At 39.3% G+C, this 23,172-nt stretch overlaps 1 protein-coding gene across 6 annotated transcripts in view; it reads left to right on the forward strand.

The window, feature by feature from the left end:
• The window catches only part of DENND5B (DENN domain containing 5B), a 221,568-nt gene that overhangs the window by 24,706 nt on the left and 173,690 nt on the right, over positions 1–23,172 (forward strand). The window lies entirely within an intron of this gene.

Genomic DNA, 23,172 nt, shown 5'->3' on the forward strand with positions numbered 1-23,172 from the left:
TGTGTATAGTGTCATGTCATCGGAAAGCAGTGACAGTTTTACTTCTTCTTTTCCAATTTGTATTTTATTTCTTTTTCTTTTCTGATTGCTGTGGCTGGGACTTCCTAAACTATGTTAAATAAGAGTGGCGAGGGCTTCCCTGGTGGCGCAGTGGTTGAGAATCTGCCTGCCAATGCAGGAGACACGGGTTCGAGCCCTGGTCTGGGAAGATCCCACATGCTGCGGAGCAAATGGGCCTGTGAGCCACAATTACTGAGCCTGCGCATCTGGAGCCTGTGCTCTGCAACAAGAGAGGCCGCGATAGTGAGAGGCCCGCGCACCGCGATGAAGAGTGGCTCCCGCTTGCCACAACTAGAGAAAGCCCTCGCACAGAAACGAAGACCCAACACAGCCATAAATAAATAAATAAATAAAGCACACCTAGTATAGTGTAATTAAAAAAAAAAAAAAAAAGAGTGGCGAGAGTGGACATCCTTGTCCTGTTCCTGATCTTAGTGGAAAAGCTTTCAGTTTTTCACCATTTAGTGTGATGCTTGCTGTGGGTTTGTCATATATGGCTTTTATTATGTTGAGATAGGTTCCCTCTGCCCATTTTCTGGAGAGTTTTTATCATAAAAGGGTGTTGAATTTTGTCAAAAGCTTTTTCTGCATCTATTGCGATGATCATATGGTTTTTTTCCCTTAATTTGTTAATATGGTGTATCACATTGATTGATTAGCATATATTGAAGAATCCTTGCATCCCTGGGATAAATTCCACTTGATCATGATGTATGATTCTTTTAATGTGCTGTTGGATTCTGTTTGCTAGTGTTTTGTTGAGGATTTTTGCATCTATGTTCATTAGTGATATTGGTCTTTAATTTCCTTTTTTTGTGATATCTGTCTGGTTTGGGTATCAGGGTGATGGTGGCTTCGTAGTATGAATTTGGGAGTTTTCCTTCCTCTGCAATTTTTTGGAAGGGTTTGAGAAGGATTGGTGTTAGCTTTTCTCTAAATGTTTGATAGAATTCGCCTTTGAAGCCATCTGGTCCTGGACTTTTGTTTGTTGGAAGATTTTTAATTATGGTTTCAATTTTATTACTTGTGATAGGTCTGTTTATATTTTCTAATTCTTCCTGGTTCAGTCTTGGAAAATTGCACCTTTCCAAGAATTTGTCCATTTCTTCGTGGTTGTCCATTTCATTGGCATATAGTTGTTTGTAGTAGTCTCTTATAATCCTTTGTATTTCTACAGTGTCAGTTGCGATTTCTCCTTTTTCATTTCTAATTTTATTAATTTGCATCCTCTCCCTTTTTTTCTTGATGAGTCTGGCTAAGGGTTTATCAGTTTCGTTTATCTTTTCAAAGAACCAGCTTTTTGTTATATTGATCTTTGCTATTGTTTTCTTCGTTTCTGTTTCATTTATTTCTGCTCTAATCTTTATGATTTCTTTCCTTCTACTGACTTTGGGTTTTCTTGTTGTTCTTTTTCTAGTTGTTTTAAGCGTAGTATTAGATAGTTTATTTGAGATTTTTCTTGTTTCTTGAGGTGAGATTGAATTGCTATAAACTTCCCTCTTAGAACTGCTTTAGTTGTGTCCCATAGGTTTTGTGTTGTTGTGTTTTCATTATCATTTGTTTCTATGTATTTTTTTATTTCTTCTTTGATTTCTTCAGTGATCTCTTGGTTATTTAGTAGCACAGTGTTTAGCCTGCATGTATTTGTGTTTTTTTACACTTTTTTTCCTATAATTGATTTCCGATCTCATAGCGTTGTGTTCAGAAAAGATGCTTGATACGATTTCAGTTTTCCGAGGCTTGGTTTGTGACTCAAGATGTGATCTGTCCTGGAGAATGTTCCGTGTGCACTTGAGAAGAAAGTGTATTCTGCCACTTTTGGGTGGAATGTTCTATAAATATCAATTAAATCTATCTGATCTATTGTGTCATTTAGAGGTTGTATTTATTTTCTGTTTGGATGATCTGTACATCGGTGTAAGTGGCGTGTTAAAGTACTCTACTGTTATTGTGTTAATGTTGATCTCTCCTTTCATGGTTGTTAGTATTTGCCTTATGTATTGTGCTCCTGTGTTGGGTGCGTAATCATTTATAATTGTTATATCTTCTTCTTGGATTGATCCTTTGATCATTATGTAGTGTCCCTCCTTATCTCTTGTAACAGTCTTTATTTTAAAGTCTATTTTATCTGATATGAGTATTGCTACTCCAGCTTTCTTTTGATTTTCATTTGCATGGAATATCTTTTTCCATCCCTTCACTTTCAGTCTGTATGTGTCCCTAGGTCTGAAGTGGGTCTCTTGTAGACAGCATATATATGGGTCTTGTTTTTGTATCCATTCAGCCAGTCTATGTCTTTTGGTTGGGGCATTTAATCCGTTTACATTCAAGGTTATTATCAATATGTATGTTTCTATTACCATTTTCTTAATTGTTTTGGGTTTGTTTTTGTGGGTCTTTTTCTTCTCTTGTGTTTCCCACCTAGAGAAGTTTCTTTAGCATTTGTTGTAAAGCTGGTTTGGTGGTGCTGAGTTCTCTTAGCTTTTGCTTGTCTAAAAGCTTTTGAGTTCTCCATTGAATCTGAATGAGATCCTTGCTGGGTAGAGTAATTTTGGTTGTAGGTTTCACTCTTTCATCACTTTAAGTATATCCTGCCACTCCCTTCTGGGCTGCAGCGTTTCCTCTGAAAAATCAGCTGATAACCTTATGGGGATTCCTTTCTATGTTATTTTTTGTTTTTCCCTTGCTGCTTTTAATAGTTTTTCTTTGAATTTAATTTTTGTTAGTTTGATTAATATGTGTCTTGGTGTGTTTTTCCTAGGGTTTATCCTGTATGGGACTCTCTGTGCTTCCTGGACTTGATTGACTATTTCCTTTCCCATGGTAGGGAAGTTTTTGACTGTAATCTCTGAAAATATTTTCTCAGACCCTTTCTTTTTCTCTTCTTCTTCTGGGATCCCTATAATTCGAATGTTGATGCATTTAGTGTTGTCCCAGAGGTCTCTGAGATTGTTGTCTTCAATTCCTTTCATTCTTTTTTCTTTATTCTGCTCTTCAGCAGTTATTTCCACCATTTTGTTTTCCAGCTCACTTATTCGTTCTTCTGCCTCAGTTATTCTGTTAATTGATTCCTTCTAGTGTATTTTTCATTTCAGTTATTGTGTTGTTCATCTCTGTTTGTTTGTTTTTTTGTTCTTCTAGATCTTTGTTAAACATTTCTTGTATTTTCTCAATCCGTGCCTCCATTCTATGTCTGAGATTCTGGATCATCTTTACTATCATTACTCTGAATTCTTTTTCAGGTAGATTGCCTATTTCCTCTTCATTTATTTGGTCTTGTATATTTTTACCTTGCTCCTTCATCTGTGACATATTTTTTTGCTCTCTTTTTTTTTTTTTTTTCACGAGTGGGATTTTGTTCCTGCCTTACTGGTTGTTTGGCCTGAGGCTTCCAACACTGGAGTTTGTAGGCTGTTGGGTAGAGCTGGGTTTTGGTGCTGATATGAGGAACTCCCTGAGACCTCACTCTGTTGAATATTCCCTGAGGTTCTCTGTTAGTCCGGTGCTTTGGAGCTCCCACCGCAGGAGCTTTGGCCCAACCCCTGGCTCGTGAACCAAGATCCCGCAAGCTGTGTGGGGCAGAAAAAAAAAAAAGCACACAATAACAAAGTAAAAAATAAAATTAGACTAGGAAAGTAACAGATATGTTAGAAAGAATATAAAAATATAGATCAGCAATTGGAAGGTACATTAGTAACACAACAGTAAAAAAAGAGGAGGAGGGAAAAGGAAAGAAACAAAAAAAAAGGTGGGGAAAAGGCCTTGGCTGTGGAGGGTGGGGCCTAAGCAATGGCGAGATTTGGGCGGTGGGTGGGGCCTGTGCTTAGGACCCACAGGGCAGGAAAAGGCCCTGGGGGCCGTGGGGGTGGGGCTTAGGCTCAAGGAACAGAAGGGTCCCAGGCGTGCCCCCCACCCCTGGTCTCAGAGGGCAGGGGACCTCACCTGGGAGCCCAGCAGGCTTCCTGGGCTCGAGTGGGCAGGGCACATGCCCTCCTCTCCTCTCCTCTTCCGGTCTGGTAGGGCCCCTCCCGCCTGCCTCTCCTGATCTCCCCGGCCTCAGGGGCGCCGATCCTGTCTGGCCTCCACTTCTCCTCCCCCCTCAGTCCCCCTGCGACCTACCAGTTCACTTTGGGGTTCCTCCCGTCTCCTTGGGCGTCAGAGTTCCCCACCAGCGGCCGGCAGGCGCCCTAGTTGTGGGGAGACACTAACTCCGCATCTTCCCACACCGCCATCTTGACTCCGCCTCCTGTGTGTGTATTCTGACTGCTGTACTGATCTACTGTTCCCCCATCTCCCTCTCTTCGGGCCTCCCTGTTTCCTGAGACACAGCAATATTGAAATTAGGCCAATTAATAACCCTACAGTGGCCTCTAAGTGTTCAAGTGAAAGGAAGAGTCGTATGTCTCTTGCTTTAAATCAAAAGCTAGAAATGATTAAGCTTAGTTAGTAAGGCATGTCGAAAACCGAGACAGGCAGAAGGCTAGGCCTTTTACACCAGTAAGCCAAGTTGTAAATGCAGAGGATTGAAGATGTGACTGAATTTCTGCAATCTCACGATAAAACTTGAATGGATGAGGAGTTCCTTCTTATGGATGAGTGAAGAAAGTGGTTTCTGGAGATGGAATCTACTCCTGGTGAAGATGCTGTGAAGATTGTTGAAATGACAGCAAAGAGTTAGAATATTACATAAACTGAGTTGATAAAGCAGCAGCAGGGTTTGAGAGAATTGACTCCAATTTTGAAAGTATTCCCACTGTGGGTAAAATGCTATCAAACAGAATTGCATGCTACAGAGAAGTCGTTCATGAAAGGAAGAGTCAATCGATGTGGCAAACTTCATTGTTGTCTTATTTTAAGAAATTGCCACAGGGGATTCCCCGGCAGTCCAGTGGTGAAGACTCTGTGCTTTCATTGCCAAGGGCGTGGGCTCGATACCTGGTCAGTATGGAGATCCCACAAGCCGAATGGTGAAAAAAAAAAAAAAAAGAAACTGCCACAGCCACCCCACCCTTCACCGACCACCACCTGATCAGTCAGCAGCCATCAACCTTGAGACAAGAACCTCCACCAGTAAAAAGATTACAACTCACTGAAAGCTCAGATGATGGGTAAGCATTTTTTTTTAGCAATAAGGTTTTTTTTTTAAAATAAATTTATTTATTTATTTATTTATGTTTGGCTGTGTTGGGTCTTCGTTTCTGTGCGAGGGCTGTCTCTAGTTGCGGCAAGCGGGGGCCACTCTTCATCGCGGTGCGCGGGCCTCTCACTGTCGCGGCCTCTCTTGTTGGGAGCACAGACTCCAGATACGCAGGCTCAGTAGTTGTGGCTCACGGGCCTAGTTGCTCCACGGCATGTGGGATCTTCCCAGACCATGGCTCGAACCCGTTGTCCCCTGCACTGGCAGGCAGATTCTCAACCACTGCGCCACCAGGGAAGCCCAGCAATAAGGTATTTTTAAATTAAGGTACGTACATTTTTTTTTTTTTTAGGCATAGTGCTATTGCACACTTAATAGACTACGGTATAGTGTAGGTATAACTTTTATATACGCTGTAAAACCAAAAAATTCACATGACTCACTTTATTGCAGTATTAGCTTCATTGCCGGTGGTCTGCAGCTGAACCCACAGTATCTCTGAGGTATACCTCTAATTGACCAAAGACACCCACATAAGCAAGACATATATATGTCAGTCAAAAGGGCTCAACAGCATAAATGTAAAAGGACTCAATAGATATAACCTTTTCTTTTAATAGATAGGTGAAAATCATCCACAAGTGTAACTGCACATGCTGGATTAATGAAAATTTTACTTTAAAAAAAACCTTTATTGGGACTTCCCTGGTGATCCAGTGGTTAAGAATCTGCTTTCTAATGCAGGGGGCCTGGGTTTGATCCCTGGTCGGGAAACTAAGATCCCACATGCCGCAGGGCAACTAAGCCTGTGCACCGCAACTACTGAGCCTGAGTGCTCTGGAGCCTGCGAACCACAACTACAGAGCCCAGGCGCTCTGGAGCCCAGTGCCACAACTAGTGAGAAGCCCGTGTGCCACAGCGAAGAGCCCATGTGCCACAGCTAAGACCCGATGCAGCCAAAATAAATAAACAAATAAATAAAATAAATTCAAAAAAATTTTTAAAAAACTTTACTATTGGGAATTCCCTGGCTGTCCAGTGGCTAGGACTCGGTGCTTTCACTGCCGAGGGCCTGGGTTCAATCCCTGTTTGGGGAACTAAGATCCCATAAGCCACGCCACATGGCCAAAACAAACAAACAAACTTTATTATCTAAAGAAGTACAGAACACATGTTTTGGTTTAATTAACCTTTTTCTTTCGTAAGATACATTTCTATAAATTATGTGACATCACCTGGATTTCATGGAGTCTTGGTATGTTAAGTGGAAGTTTTGATGGATTATGGTAGTTAAGTAGGAAATTAGCGACTTCCCTGGTGGCGCAGTGGTTAAGAATCCACCTGACAATGAAGGAGACACGGGTTCGAGCCCTGGTCCAGGAGGTTCCCACATGCCGCAGAGCAGCTAAACCTGTGCACCACAACCACTGAGCCTGTGCTCTAGAGTCTGCAAGCCACAACTACTGAGCCCACGTACCACAACTACTGGAGCCTGCACGCCCAGAGCCCATGCTCACAACAAGAGAAGCCACCGCAATGAGAAGCCCGCGCACCACAACCAAGAGTAGCCCCCGCTCGCCACAACTAGAGGAAGCCTGTGTGCAGCAACGAAGACCCAACACAGCCAAAAGTAAATAAATTAAATAAATTTGTTAAAAAAAAAGTAGGAAGTTAGCCAGTGTAGAGTATGTTTTGTTTTGTCTGCTTAGAAAAAACCCCCAAAAAACAACCAAAAAAACCCTCATTAGTATGGAAAGTTTGAAACATACACGAAAAAGAATAGTATAATGGATCCACATGTGCCCATTAACTAATTATCAGCTTACTGCCATATTATTTTATCTTCACCCTCCTCCCTCCTTACTCCTACCTACCACTACAGAATTATTTTGAAACAAATGCCAGATTTTGTCATTTCAACCATAATCTTTTAGAATGTTTCTCTAAAGATAAGTACTCTTTTATGTACACTTTAATGAAATGAGTTTTGGTTTTCTATTTAATCTTCAGGTCCCAGGTACAAACAATTTATGTAATGAATAAACAATATGAAATGTTTCATTAACCAAATGCAGTAATTAAGTCAAGAAGTAAATCTTGTGTGTGCTTTTAACATTTTGAAAGTTAAATTGACATAGATTTTAAAGATGTGACTAATTTTTTTTTTTTTTTTTTTGGGCCGTGACACGTGGCATGGGGGATCTTAGTTTCCCGACCAGGGATTGAACCCACGCCCCCTGCAGTGGAAGTGCAGAGTCGTAACCACTGGACCACCAGGGAATTCCCAAGATGTAACTAATTATTAAAAGCATCAATGTTATTCTAGTTTAGAAATTTAGATATTTTTTTTGCTGGTCATTTTCTACTTTTTTTATTGAGATATAGTTGATTTACAATATTGTATAACTTTCAGGTGTACAACATAGTGAATCACAATTTTTAAAGATTATGCTTCACTTACAGTTATTATGAAATATTGTCTATATTCCCTGAGCTGTAAAATAAAAGGCTCTTTCTTTTAACATCTTGTTATAAGTAAGCTGTCGATAGGGCCACTTGCTTGTATTAGTTTACTATTGCTAAGGAACAAATTATCCTAAAATTTAGTGCTGAACAGAAGTGTGTATTATCTTGCATACTTTCTGAGGGTCAGGAATCCAGGAGCAGCTTAGCTGGGTGCTTCTGGCTCAGAGTCTCTCTCTTATAAGGTTGCAGTCAAGCTCTTGGCAGGGACTGCAGTCACCCCAGGGCCCTGCCCAGCTGTGGCTGAAGAATCTGCTTCTACACTCATTTGTGTGGCTGTTAGCAGGGCTCTGTTTCTCACCACTTGGGCCTCTCTGTAGGCTGCCTCTTTGTCCTAATTACGTGGCTGCTGGCTTCCTTCAGAGCAAATGATGAGAGAGACAGACAGACAGACACAGACAAACAGATGGAGAGAGGGGCCCATGATGGAATCTGTGGTTTTTTTATAACCTTATCTCAGAAGTGGCATACCATCGTTTCTGCCTTATGCTGTTCGACCCACAGTCCAACCCTGTTTCACCGTGAGAGGGAGCTCCTCAGGGCTGTGGATGTCAGGAGGCAGGGGTCATTGAGCCATCTTGCGGGCTGGCTACCACGATGATTTTGGCAATATTAAAGCTTTTAAATCTCTGATTTAGGACTTAAAACCTTCAGCAGTGATTTTAAATAGAGTATGTCAAAGCTGTAGTAGTGGGCAGGATTTGAAGCAATCTGTATTTGAAAGAAGTAAAACCGATCTGCTCTTTTAGAGAGGCAGTAGCAGAGTTTGAGTGTAGGCTCTGAAGCAGACTGCTTTGGGCAAGTTACTTAAATTCCCTTTACCTAATGATAATAGTACTCTAACTCCTCGTGGGATTTGCTGATCAAATGCTTAGAACAGTGCCTGGCACATAGTAGGCGCTTACATGTTATTTGTAATTTTAATTTTTATTGTTAAAAGAACTTGAGTGAACTCAGCTGCTTTTGTCTCTGGAATATAGGGTACAGTGTTGGAAGATGAGTCTGGAGAGGTAGGCGGGGACCAGTGTGCTCTGGGAAGGATGAGCCTTCCCCTCTGTCAGCTAAGCAGAGTTGATTTGTACTTACGTTTGATAACCCTTGGCAATTAGTGTTTATTTTAAACTACTTTGTTTACGAAAGAGTGGTTAGGCTTTTATAGCACTTCCTTTGTCCATTTTTTTTTTTTTTCCTTTGTCCATTTTTGCTTCAGCAGTAACACCTAGCTAGACTCATGCTTCGGCCTCAGCAGTACAGGGCACAGAGGTGTTCTTTTCTTTTCTTTAAAAATTAAAAATAAAAGGCAGTCCCACTTTGAAAGAGAAATGATGGTGGTATTGCTCCTTAAAAAAGAAAAGAAAAAGGAAAATGAAAAAAAGAAAGAATGAAAAGGGTGGTAGTAGAAGGGAACTGAAAAGTGCTTGATAGATTATGTAAGGAAGCATTTGGCTTTGGTCAGAAATTTAGTTGTTAGCCAGCTGCAAGCGAACCCATCTGGCACCCTTTTTCATTATTCTTCTGAAATATTCATGGGCTCCAACAGTCCCTGCCTTGTTTCCATTAGACTTTCTCATATTCTCAGTTTTGGTAGCCAATCTGGAGTTGCAGTGGGTTGCCCTTGTTTTCTTTCCTTGTTGTTGTGGATGTAATCAATAAAGAATAGACACTCAAGGAAAAGTTTGTGTATACTCAAATTCTCTTGAAAAATAAACTGTGAAACAAATTAAATCATGTCAGATTTGAATAAAGTAACCACTACAGTTCATTATGCTTAAAAGTACATATGATACTCTAAGCATGTCTGAATTATGAATCTCTTTTGATCGTTAAAGAGTACCCTTCATTTTCATAAAAGAAATTTTATTTTATTTTATTTTTTTTTAGAAATTTTATTTTTGATTTAGAGAGCATATGATTAGTAAACTTAAAAAAAATTTGTTTGTAAAAGACATTTGCATGTTTCTTATTTCTTAGAGATCTCTTGAAATCATTTAGAATGTAGATCAAGAGAGAACATAAGGAATCCTTTTATATTTTAAGATTAGCTTTCCTTATTGAATTATAGTTGATTTATAATATTAATTTCAGGTATACAACATAGTGATTCAATATTTTTATAGATTATACTCCATTTAAATAATGGCTGTATTTTCCTGTGCTGTACACTATATCTTTGTTGTTTATCTATTTTATACATAGTAGCTTGTATCTCTTAATCCCATACCCCTAACTTGTCCCTCCCCCTTCCCTCTCCCCACTGGTAACTGCTAGTTAGTTCTCTGTATCTGTCTCTTTCTGTTTTGCTATATATATTTGTTTGTTTTAGTTTTTAGATTTCCACATATGAGATAACGTAGATTGTCTTTCTCTGACTTATTTCACTAAACATAATATTCTCTAGGTCCATCTATATTGTTGTTGCAAACGGCAGGATTTCATTCTTTCTTACGGCTGAGTAATATTCCATAGAGTGAGTGTGTGTGTGTGTGTGTGTGTGTGTGTGTGTGTGTGTGTGTGTGTGTGACATCTTCTTTATCCACTCATCTGTTGATGGACACTTAGGTTGCTTCCATATCTTGCCTATTGTAAATAATGCTGCTATGAACATTGGAGTCCATGTATCTTTCTGAATTAGTGTTTTCTTTTTTTTCAACTATATACTCAGAAGTGGAATTGCTGGATCATATAGTAGTCCTATTTTTAATTTTTTGAGGAACCTCCATACTGTTTTCCACAGTGGCTGCATCAGTTTACATTCCCACCAACAGTGCACAAGGATTCCCTTTTCTCTACATTCTTGTTATTTCTTGTCTTTTTGATGATAGCCTGTCTGACAGGTGTGAGGTGATAATTTCATAGTGGTTTTGATTTGCATTTCCCTGATGATTAGTGATGTTAAGCATCTTTTCATGTGCCTTTTGGCTATCAATATGTCTTCTTTGGAAAAATGTCAATTCAGAGCTTCTGCCCATTTTTTAATTGGGTTCTTTGGGTCTATTTGATATTGGGTAGTATGAGCTGTTTATATATTTTGGATGTTAACCCCTTATCAGTCATACCATTTGCAAATATTTTCTCCCATTCAGTAGGTTGTTTAATTTCTTTTACCTCAGATCATTGATACTAGAATTATTATTTAACATTCCAAAAAAAAGTTCTGAAAATTGGTCTTATAAATTACTCTCTAAGCTCATGAAAATGCTTTTTTCACTCATCTAGTTATTCCTACTTCTTTTTTTTTTGTTGCTTTTTTTTGGTTGCTGTTGTTTGTTTGTTTGATCTCAAACTCCCTTGATGTGGGCTTTAGTGGAGGGACATCCTGGCACTTTGGAGGCGATGCTGTTGTCTTGAGAGGGATGCCTTGTGAGAAGCTTAAAGAGCCCCCTTACCCAGTGCTTCTTTGTTTTTTTTAATTTTTTTGTTGTTGTTTTCAATTTTATTTTTTCTTTTTACCTTTGGACTCCCTTCATCAATTTCTGTATCTCCACCTCCCACCTCTGGCAACCACCAATCTGTTCTCTGTTTCTATGAACTTGGTTTTATATATATATGTAACTATACATATATATATGTATAGTTTTAAGATTCCGCATATAAAAGAGATCATACGGTATTTGCCTTTCTCTGTCTGACGTATTTCACTTAGCATAATGCCCTCGAGGTCCATCCATGTTGTCATAAATGGCAGGATTTCATTCTTTTTTTATGGCTGAATAATATCCCATTATGTATATATATATCTCACGATTTCTTTATCCATTTATCCATTGATGGACACTTTGGTTGTTTCCATATGTTGGCTATTGTAAACAATGCTGCAATTAATATTGGGGTGCATATATCTTTTCAAGTTAGTGTTTTCATTTTCTTCAGATAAATACCCAGAAGTGGAATTGCTGTATCATATTGTAGTTCTATTTTTACTTTTTTGAGGAGCCTCCATACTCTTTTCCATAGTACCTGTACCAATTTAAATTCCTACCAGCAGTGCACGTGGGTTCTCTTTTTTTTTTCGGCCCTGCCATGTGGCTTATGGGATTTTAGTTCCCCGACCAGCAATTGAACCCAGACCCTTGGCAGTGAGAGTGTGCAGTCCTTACCACTGGACCACCAGGGAATCCCCGAGGGTTCCCTTTTCTTCACATCCTTGCCAGTACTTGTTATTTATGTTCTTTTTGATGATAACCATTCTGACAGGTGTGAGGTGATGTCTCATTGTGGTTTTGGTTTGTGTTTCCCTGATGATTAATGATGTTGAGCATCTTTTCATGTACCTGCTGGCCATCTGTGTGTCTTTGGGAAAATGTCAATTCAGATCTTCTCCCCACTTTTAAATTGGGTTGTTTGGGTTTTTTTTTTTTTTTTTTTTTTTGCTGGTGTAAGAGTTCTTTATATATTTTGGCTATTAACCCCTTACCAGATACATGATTTGCAAGTATATTCTCCCATTCAGTAGCTTGCCTTTTCATTTTGTTGGTGGTTTCCTTTCCTGTGCAGAAGCTTTTTAGTATGATATAGTCCCACTTATTTATTTTTGTTGCTTTTTCTGTTGGTGTAAGATTCAAAAAATCATCGCCAAGACCTATGTCAAGGAGCTTACTGCCTATATTTTCTTTTGGGAGTTTTATGGTTTCAGATCTAACATTCAAGTCTTTAATCCATTTGAGTTAATTTTTGTGTATGGTGTAAGATAGTGGTTGAATTTCATTCTTTTGCATGTGGCTGTCCAGTTTTCCTAACATGATTTGTTGAAGAGACTGTCCTTTCCCCATTGTATGTTCTTGGCTCCTTTGTTGTAAATTAATTGACCATTTATGTGTGGGTTTGTTTCTGCATGCTCTACTCTGTTTCATTGATCTATGTGTCTGTTTTTGTGCCAGTCACATACTATTTTAATTACTATAGCTTTGTAATATAGTTTGAAATCAGGACAAGTGATGCCTCCAGCTTTGTTCTTCTTTCTCAAGATTGCTTTTGCTATTCAGGTTTTTTTGTGGTTCCTAACAAATTTTGGGATTATTTGTTCTGTTTCTTTGAAAAATGTCATTGGAGTTTTTTTTTTTTTTTTTAATTTATTTATTTATGGCTGTGTTGGGTCTTCGTTTCTGTGCGAGGGCTTTCTCTAGTTGTGGCAAGTGGGGGCCACTCTTCATTGCGGTGCACGGGCCTCTCACTATCGCGGCCTCTCTTGTTGCGGAGCACAGGCTCCAGACGCGCAGGCTCAGTAGTTGTGGCACACGGGCCTAGTTGCTCCGCGGCATGTGGGATCTTCCCAGACCAGGGCTCGAACCCGTGTCCCCTGCATTGGCAGGCAGATTCTCAACCACTGCGCCACCAGGGAAGCCCGTCATTGGAGTTTTGATAGAGAGTGTACTGAATTTGTAGATTGCGTTGGGTAGTAATCACATTTTAACAATCTTGATTCTTCCAATCCATGAGCGTGGAATATTTTTCTATTTATTTGTGTCATCCATTTTTTTTTCATTAATGTCTTGAAGTTTTTGATATCCAAGTCTTTCTCTTCCTTGCTTAAATTTATTCCTAAGTATTTACTCTTTTTGATGCAGTTGTAAACGGTATTGTTTTATTTATTTCTTTCTCTGATAGTTTGTTATTAGTATACAGAATTGCAACAGATTTTTGTGTATTGATTTCATATCCTACAACTTTACTGAATTTGTTTATTAGTTCTAACAGAATTTTGATAGCTTCTTCAGGGTTTTCTATACATACCTACTTCTTTTTTTAAGAAGAAACTTTTCCACTATTTAGGAATGTCTTCAGTGGTCAAATATGACTTTCTTCTGTCTGCTCCCTGTTTTACATGGGAAGAAAACCCTTGTATATATTTTTAAGGAGGTTAGCAGTTTTTATTCATACCAACTGCTGAGATTTTACCTAGTTGAGTGATAGATTAAGATTTTAAAAACAGAGTGGGGTCAGTCTTTTCATTTTTGTAGGTTAACATTGTGACAGCAGTGTTATAAAAAGTAGGGGCTGTTTGTGTCACAAATTTGTATGATACAGATTTTAATATTTGTCTGATCTTCGTTTGGTTTCTCTTCTTTTAGCTTTGGCTTCTTTGTCTGCTCTGGTCTTGCAAGATGAAGAAACATAATGGCTTTATTGGGGTCAGTGCTTCTCAGAAACCTGGCTGGCTTTATTGGTCAATAGGACCCATTTGCCACCTTTTAAACAAAGGATTTGAAGGCCTTGCAGGCTGCCCATCTGTCTTAGGAAGCTTTGTGTAGCTAACATGTAAAAAGAAGTTTTACTTAGAGGCAGAAGGAAACCTTTTCTACATAAATATTTAGAATTTGTGAAAGAAAGTTTCTAGGTAAATACTTAAAGTGGCTTTCAGTTTTGTGCTAAAGTCACCTGATTTTGTTCCCATGTGTTAGGAAGAGATGAGTTGGACAGAACTGGAGGTCTTGTTACTGAAGTAATTAAATTGAAGTTATTGCAGATAGGCCTTTTTAGAGTGGAAAGGACTTAGTTGCTTTTATCTATTATTTTCATTCATTTTATTTCTCTTGTAAAATTGCTGTCATTATGTAAATCATATACAACTATAAGCCATTTATTTCTTTAAAATTAAATTTTTTGAGCTTCCCTGGTCACGCAGCAGTTAAGAATCCGCCTGTCAGTGCAGGGGACACAGGTTCAAGCCTTGGTCTGGGAAGATCCCACATGCCATGGAGCAACTAACCTCGTGCGCCACAACTACTGAGCCCATGTGCCACAACTACTGAAGCCCATGCACCTAGAGCCCATGCTCTGCAATAATAGAAGCCACTGCAATGAGAAGCCCACGCACCTCAATGAAGAGTAGCCCCCGCTTGCTGCAACTAGAGATAGCGTGCATGCAGTATCGAAGACCCAACACAGCCAAAAATAAATAAAAATAAATAAATTTTGGGGCTTCCCTGGTGGCACAGTGGTTGAGAGTCTGCCTGCCGATGCAGGGGACACGGGTTCGAGCCCTGGTCTGGGAGGATCCCACATGCCGCGGAGCAACTAGGCCCATGAGCCACAACTGCTGAGCCTGCGCGTCTGGAGCCTGTGCTCCGCAGCAAGAGAGGCCGCGATAATGAGAGGCCCACGCACCGCGATGAAGAGTGGCCCCCGCTTGCTGCAACTAGAGAAAGCCCTCGCACAGAAACGAAGACCCAACACAGCCAAAAATAAATAAATAAATAAAAATTAAAAAAAAAATTTTTTTTAATTAAATTTGTCCTTTAGGGAGTAATTCTGTAGTATAAAATGTGTAAACTCTTTACTGTAGGTACTTAATTTGCCATTTTTATTTGCCAGGTAGACTTTTGGGCACTAAATGAGATGGCACTGGCCACATGTATTAACATTATTTCTAAGCTTATCTTTCTGCCCTCCAGACTTGAAGCTACTTGAGGGAAGCAGTTTAGCATAACAGTTAAGTACATGAGTTCTGGAGTTTAAAGTGCCTGAGATTAAACCCCAGCTCTGAGACTTGCTAGTTTTGCCTCTTAAATTTTCTAAGCTTTAGTTTATCATCTCTAAAACAAGGATGTTTAACTCATAAAATTGTTGGATTAATAAATGAGATAATATGCAGTGTCTGGCGTACATAGGAAACAATAAATATAATCTATTATTCACCTTTATAACCCCTGAGCATCTAGTACAGTGCCAGAATGTATACTCATTATCAATATAATTGATAAATATGCTTAAAATAAAAGCAAATGCTCATGTGTTTGATATTTGTACCTCATTTTGACTATAGTCACTACACTGAAGGCCATATCAGCTCCTATCACAGGCCTGACAAATACTAGGTACTCAATACATGTTTGAATAAATTTTTGATTTTTCACTTGTGCTTGAAATGACAAGTTTTTCTGTTTGGAAAACAGAAACTTTATGTTATGCTAAACCGATTGGAGCTTTAGGTGTCCCCTTTTGAAAACTGAAACTATGAATTCAGGAAGTTAGATGTTGGCTAGTCAGATTTCAAAATGATGATGAGTTTTTTTGTTGTTTTTTGTTTCTAAAGCTGAGCATCTCAGGTAAGAGACAAACTGTTACAGGTATACGGAGCAGAAATTATTTAATTTATTTGCATGTACCTGGCATTGAGATATATTTCCTTGCTGTTTCTCTTTTGCCATGTGTAGGTAAGGAAATGGTTTGCTGTGCTTTAAATTGTGTTTGTTTTTTTTTTTCCTATGAGACTCTTACATTAGTGTATACTGGAATATATTTGTGACTCAGATAGGGCCTCTGTGTATAGGTCCTTTTTGGTAGCAGAACTCTTTTCTTTGTCCTTTGCACATAGAGTTCTTCTTTTCAAGTCTCTAAACATGACTAGGGTCTTGATGAAGGGTTCCAGCTAATCTCCTGTTCCATTTTCTCATGGGAATATACTCCCTCTAGTACTAGTACTTTCTTCCACAGTCTTTGCAAGGTGAGATGAGTTCACTGAGGGTGAATTTCTTCCTCCCTGCTTCCCTTCTTTCCTTCCTTCTGCTATATTAAGTAGAGTGGACAGGGTAGGCCTCACTAAGAAGTGATCTTTGAACAAAGACTTGAAGGAAGTAAGGGAGTTAACCAAGTGAATGTTTGGGATAAATGCCTTCCAGGCTAAGAGAACAGGAAAAGCAAAGGCCCTCATGGGGTTCTGGTGGTTGTCTTGTGACTTCAAGGAACCTTAAGGGGCCTGGAGGAATGAGCAGTGGGAAGAATAACAGGAGGGGAGGGCAGAAGGGTCATACACGAGGTCAGGTCATGAAGGGCCCTGTATCATTGAAAGGGCTTTGGTTTTAACTCTAAGAGAGATGGGGAGCCATGGCAGGGTTTGAACAGAGGAGAGACCTCTGACTTAGTTTTAAAAGGATCATTCTGGCAGCTGTATAAAGTCAAAACTGTAGGGGTATTAGGGTAGAAGCAGGAAGATCTGTGAGGAAGCCTGCAGTAATCTAGGCAAGAGATGGTGGCAGCTCAGAACACATGGTGAGATCTGGTTAGTTTCTAGATATATTTGGAAGATTGAAGCAATAGGATTTCATTACCAAATCATGGGATGTGAGAGAAGGATAGGAATCAAGAACAGTTCCAAAGGTTTTGACTTGAGCAACTTGAAAAATGGAGTTGATGTCAGCTTAAATGGGGAAGACTGGGTTGCACTGGTTGGAGGGGTGGCAGTGCAGATCAGGAATTTATTTTTGGACATGCTGAGTTTGAAATGCTTATTAGATATCTTGGTCAAGTATGTGGTTAAGTGTATGAGTTTCAAGTTAGAAAAGACTGAGCTGGAATTATAAATTATGCATGTATTTAAATCCTTGAGAGTGGATAACATTACCCAAGGAGAGAACTGTAGATAGAGGAGAGGAAAAGGGCCAACGATAGCTCATGGACACTCTAGCATTAATACTGTATCTAATAAGCACATTTAAAACATTTTTAGGGAAAAATTATGAGTATTTTTTTAATATATATATTTTTACATTTTTATTTATAAATTTATTTATTTATTTATTTTTGGCTGTGTTGGGTCCTCGTTGCTGTGCGCGGGCTTTCTCTAGTTGCGGCGAGCGGGGGCTACTCTTTGTTGCGGTGCGCAGGCTTCTCACTGCGGTGGCTTCTCTTGTTCCGGAGCACAGGCACTCGGTGTGCGGGCTTCAGTAGTTGTGGAGCACGGGCTTTAGGTGTGCAGGCTTCAGTAGTTGCAGCACGCAGGCTCAGTAGTTGTGGCTCACGGGCTCTAGAGCACAGGCTCAGTAGTTGTGACGCACGGGCTCAGTTGCTCTGCGGCATGTGGGATCTTCCCGGACCAGGGCTCGAACCCATGTCCCCTGCATTGGCAGGCAGATTCTTAACCACTGTGCCACCAGGGAAGTCCCATGAGTATTTTTTTAAAGGATAGAATAGTAAAGGATGGTGGCTGCACTCAGAGTATCTCTTTCTTTTCCCTCTTTTTCCTTCTCTTAGAAAATTCTTAAAATTTTTCCTTTGGTAGTAAACTCAAGGTCACAGTGAACATACGGCTGACCTTTTTCCTGGTGGATTAACATCTTTTGATTGTGTTCCTTTCACTGTTTCACTGATGTTCTAAAATCTTCGATTGAACTTCAAGTATATAATTGCTAAACAGATATTAATAAATACTGTCAGATGCTTACTTTTCCATCACACTTTCATTAAGCTGAACAATGAAACAAAATATAGGCAGAATATCTTTACTGGTGTAATTGATATATTAATATAAATTTTGAAAATGACTAGCTGTTGGACATAGTAGGGTTTAAATTTTTTTCTTGTGTTTTTATTCCTTGCTTGAGATAATGCCAGAATATTTGTGTTTTAGCAACTTTGTATGCTTAATCAGTGTATCATAATGAATGATAGAAAGTAGCTGATCTAGCTGATGGAAAATTCTTACTGATAGTTTCAATTAGTTGAATGGAGCCGATTCTGAACTATAATGTGGCTTAGGAGACCATGTCTTTCTTTTTTCTCTCTTCCATTCTGTGTCCCAGTTCTTGAGCTTGTCTCTGAATTTGTTGAGGAAAAGTAACTCATGGAGAGTAGCTTGATGTGCCGTCAGTTCATTTCCTCTACTAATGGAAGGGTTCAACTAAAATAGGTTGGAGACTGATTATTTTCCCTTCCCTCAGTAATGAGGATTATCTGTCAGTACTAGGATGGTAGAAAGTTTGCTTTTCATTTTTCACCTGTTATTAAAACTTCTGTTCTAAATAACATATTTACCGCTGAATGAAGGTGTATCTGGTGATTGAATGACTGATATTTGGAAGGACAAGTATACTTTTTTTTCTCCACACAGATAATGCTTCAACAATGCTGATTAAGCTGGCAGTTAAGAGTCTTAAATCACTCCTAATGAGGGATGAAATTGTGTCAGTTGCATTTGTTAATAGAAATCAATATCAAACTATATTCATGAGGTTTCTAGTTTGAACAACCACAGAATTTCAAATACTAAAATAAACCTTCAATTGCTAAATGGATGTGTAGTCAGTTCTTAGTCATTAGATTGATTGGTTTTTTGGGCTTTACTACTGTAATTAAGCCAGTCCTTTAGGGGAGGGAAACAAAGGGGAGTTGATTTAGAGTAGTGTGCAAATGTGTTTTTCTCCATCAGTATGGGTATTCTTCTTGTTTTATTCATGGAGTAATGAGTTCAAAGAAGTTTTAGTAAAATGCCCAATTTTATTTGCAAAGTCAGAATAAACCTTGAAAATAAAAGCTTGTGATACTTGGGTACAAACTAAAAAACTAGGGAAGGGAGTTATTTGGATCTTGTGTCTAAAATTTAGAAGTTCTAGGGAATAGTTTCTGTTTGACCTTGGACATATATAAGTCTCCATAGATCAGAGAGCTGGGGTTCGGTTTTCTTATTTTGCTGTTCCTTCAGTTTCACTGCGGTAATCTTTTTTAAAATATTTATTCAATTATTTATTTGGCTGCACTGGGTCTCAGTTGTGGCATGTGGGATCTTCGTTGCGGCATGCAGGATCTTTTAGTTGTGGCATGTGGATTCTTAATTGCGGCATGCATGTGGGATCTAGTTCCCTGACCAGGGATCGAACGTGGGCCCCCTGCATTGGGAGCACAGAGTCTTAACCACTGGCCCACCAGGGAGGTCCCCTCACTGCAGTAATCTTTGTGAAGTGATATCATTGCAATTGCTTTTTGTTCCAAGCCCAGGAAAAAGAAAAAAAGGAGGGACAGGGAAGTTTTGACCCATATTGATACATCATATATGAAGAAATTTACAACTGCCCTCTGTGAGGAATTACTGAAAGTAACAGTAAAACTTTGTGATATACTTTCATGTAACTTTAGAATGGGCTCAGTGTCTGAGGATGGCCAAAGCTAGAGTATCATGATAGTGAGCTGCTGAGACTAGTCTGTGTGGTTGGTTTTGTTTCGGGGGGTGGTAGACTTAAGAGCACCTTCCCGTGCTATGCTTCTGCTCTGGTTAAAGTGGTGAGCTTCTCTGTGGTGTAACAGGTTGCTCACTGTTGCCACCCCTCAGCTCTTTTACTCATTTCTCCTCTTCCCTACTCTCCAAAAGACCTGAAGTGTATGTAGTAGGCAGGTGGGGAGGGCTTTTTGCTTTTATTTATTTTTTTTCCGTTGTTAAGCTTCCTTATTCACTCTAAGCCTTGAATTTGTACTTCTACTTTTTGCCTTTAAAAAAAATGAATATAGGGCTTCCCTGGTGGCGCAGTGGTTGAGAGTCTGCCTGCCAATGCAGGGAGCGCGGGTTCGAGCCCTGGTCTGGGAGGATCCCACATGCCGCGGAGCAACTGGGCCCGTGAGCCACAACTACCGAGCCTGCGCGTCTGGAGCCTGTGCTCCGCGACAGTGAGAGGCCGCGACGGTGAGAGGCCCGCGCACCGCGATGAAGAGTGGCCCCCGCTTGCCGCAACTGGAGAAAGCCCTCGCACAGAAACGAAGACCCAACACAGCCATAAATAAATAAATAAAAATTAAAAAAAAAAAAAAAAATGAATATAATTGTATTTTTAAACTGATTGTAAATATATTATACATGATTTTATAGAAAATTCAAGCAGTACAGGGAAATATAAAGGAAGTAAAAATGAACAGCAGCCCAACTGTTGAGAGGTAATTACTGATACATTTTATTGGACATCATATTTCTACTCTCTAAACGTGAAGATACAACATATAATAAGTAATTTATTTTATTTAATATTAATAGTAACTTTAATATATACAACTTAAATGTTTTATTTAATATATTTTCATAATCATAATATGATTTCATTGTATAAAACACTATCTTAATCTTTTCAAACTGCATAATATATTTTGGAGGTGATTTCATTTTAGAGCTGCATTATCCTTTTAAGAATAGAATATTATGTACTTTATGATGCACTTATTTATTTACATATTGTCTTCCAATAGGTTCTTAGGTTGTTTTGAATTTTTTATTTATAAACAGTATTGCACAAAACTTCCTAGTAGGAAAATCTTTGCACACATTTTAAATTATTTCTTTAGGTCATATTCCTAAGGGGGAAGCTACTGGATCCAGTGGCATATATATTTTATTTTTTAATGCATTTTGCCAAACTGCCCTCCATAAGGGCTGTACCGGTTTACTCTACCAGTATTCTTTTTTTTTTTTTTTTTTTAATAAATTTATTTATTTATTTATTTATTTTTGGCTGTGTTGGGTCTCCGTTTCTGTGCGAGGGCTTTCTCCAGTTGTGGCAAGCGGGGGCCACTCTTCATTGCGGTGCGCGGGCCTCTCACTATCGCGGCCTCTCTTGTTGCGGAGCACAGGCTCCAGACGCGCAGGCTCAGTAATTGTGGCTCACGGGCCCAGCTGCTCCGCGGCATGTGGGATCTTCCCAGACCAGGGCTCGAACCCGTGTCCCCTGCATTGGCAGGCAGATTCCTAACCACTGCACCACCAGGGAAGCCCTCTACCAGTATTCTTGAAGAAATATTACTGGTTTTGACATTTTTTAAAATCCTCCATTATTTATTTTGTTAAGAAAAGACACTCCAGTGAAAATTTCAGAATCTCTTTATTCTATAGAAAATAGCTTTCTTACTAGTGTCCTGCAAAAGCCTCTGGAATTTCCAGGTGTTTTAAAGTTCTCTTTTGAAAATTGAGTGTCCTCTTCCAGAAACCCATGTGACAAAAATTTCTTTTTCTAAAAAAATACATAGGGACTTCCCTCGTGGCACAGTGGTTAAGAATCCACCTGAAAATGCAGGGGACACGGGTTTGGGCCCTGGTCCGGGAAGATCCAACATGCCATGGAGCAACTAACTCCGTGCGCCACAACTACTGAGCCTGTGCTCTAGAGCCCGTGAGCCACAACTACTGAGCCCACATGCCACAACTACTGAAGCCTATGTGCCTAGAGCCCGTGCTCCGCAACAAGAGAAGCCACCACAATGAGAAGCCCGTGCACCACAATGAAGAGTAGCCCCCACTCGCCACAACTAGAGAAAGCCCGCGCGCAGCAACAAAGACCCAACACAGCCAAAATAAAAATAAATTAATTTAAAAAAATACATAGGTACCATAATTAAAGTAACATTTGCCTTTTAAAATAATTTTAAAAATCTTAGGTTTTATTCACAACTTTAAAAATTATAATTTCTTTTCTTAGAATTAAGAAAAAAAGACAGTGCCTTTTTAGTGTAACAAGGAGACTTGGTTATCACTGCTGATGCGAGTAGATGGTACATTTTAACTCATTTCTGAACTTTCTTACTGAAGCCATAATTAGAAAATGAGCTTGGCTTTCAGTACTGTGCTTATTGATCCTATGCTGAAAGGCCCAAGTTTTCATTTGCATGCAGTAATATATTCTCTGTGTAAGGCAACTATAGTACTGACCATTGAAAAAATACCTAGCCATAAATTAATTAAATTGGTCCCCTTGAGGGCACTCTTGCTGAAAAGGTCCATCCTTTTACCCAAAGAAGGAAAAGGTTTGATTAATTTACAGATTCTGCTCCAGCATATTATATATTATTTGGGAAAATATCAGGCTCTCATGAATTTAAAAAAAATTATCCTATGGGAAATTCACTTACCTGTTAATTGAATTAGTTTCCAGAAGGATGTGAAAGCCTCAGGTCTTGTGATGGGAGTCAGGTTTGTTGAGAGACAGTGTGTCATGTAAGGAAAAAACCTGGTCTCAGAGTCAGATATTCTGGGTTTTACTCCTGTTGGGAGACTCACTTGACCTCTCTAGGCCTCAGTTTTCTCAACTGAGCAGAGTTGGTTCAGCCGCGCTTTGCGGAGCTGAATGAGCATGTCAGTCACTGGGGGGCAGAGTCTGGTTCAGTAGGTCTGGACTGGGCCTGAGGTTCTGCATTTTGAACAAGCTCCTGGGTAATAGCAATGCTGCTGGCCCAAATATCACAATTTGAATAGCAAGGAAATAGGTGATATCTGTGTTTTCTTCTAGCTCAAAAAGACTGATTCTAACTTAAGCTGTAGTAGACATTGTTTAATATCTTAACATTTTAAATAAATATTTTTTTGGCCGCACCTTGCAGCATGCGGGATCTTAATTCCCCGACCAGGGATCAGACCCGCACCCCCTGCAGTGGAAGCATGGAGCCTTAACCCCTGGACCGCCAGGGAAGTTTCCATTTTAAATATTTTTAATACTATTAGGTTTAAGTGAAAGAAGACAAGTGTCTTTACAACTTTTAAGTTTGCTAGCAAGAGACTTTCTTCTGATCATGTCTAAGATTTGTTTTAAAGTATTCCACTCCCTCCCTTAAAAAAGTTGGGGTGAAAAAAAAAAAAAAAGTTGGGGTGGGATAGATAAAACAAGAATAACAAAATATTGGTAATTGTTGAAGCTGGATGACGGGTACATAGAGGTTAATTATACTTTTCCCTTATTCTCGTCCTTAGGTGAAAGTTTGAAAATGTATTT

The sequence above is a fragment of the Balaenoptera acutorostrata genome, chromosome 11 (genome assembly GCF_949987535.1).
Source record: "Balaenoptera acutorostrata chromosome 11, mBalAcu1.1, whole genome shotgun sequence".
NCBI lineage: Eukaryota > Metazoa > Chordata > Mammalia > Artiodactyla > Balaenopteridae > Balaenoptera > Balaenoptera acutorostrata.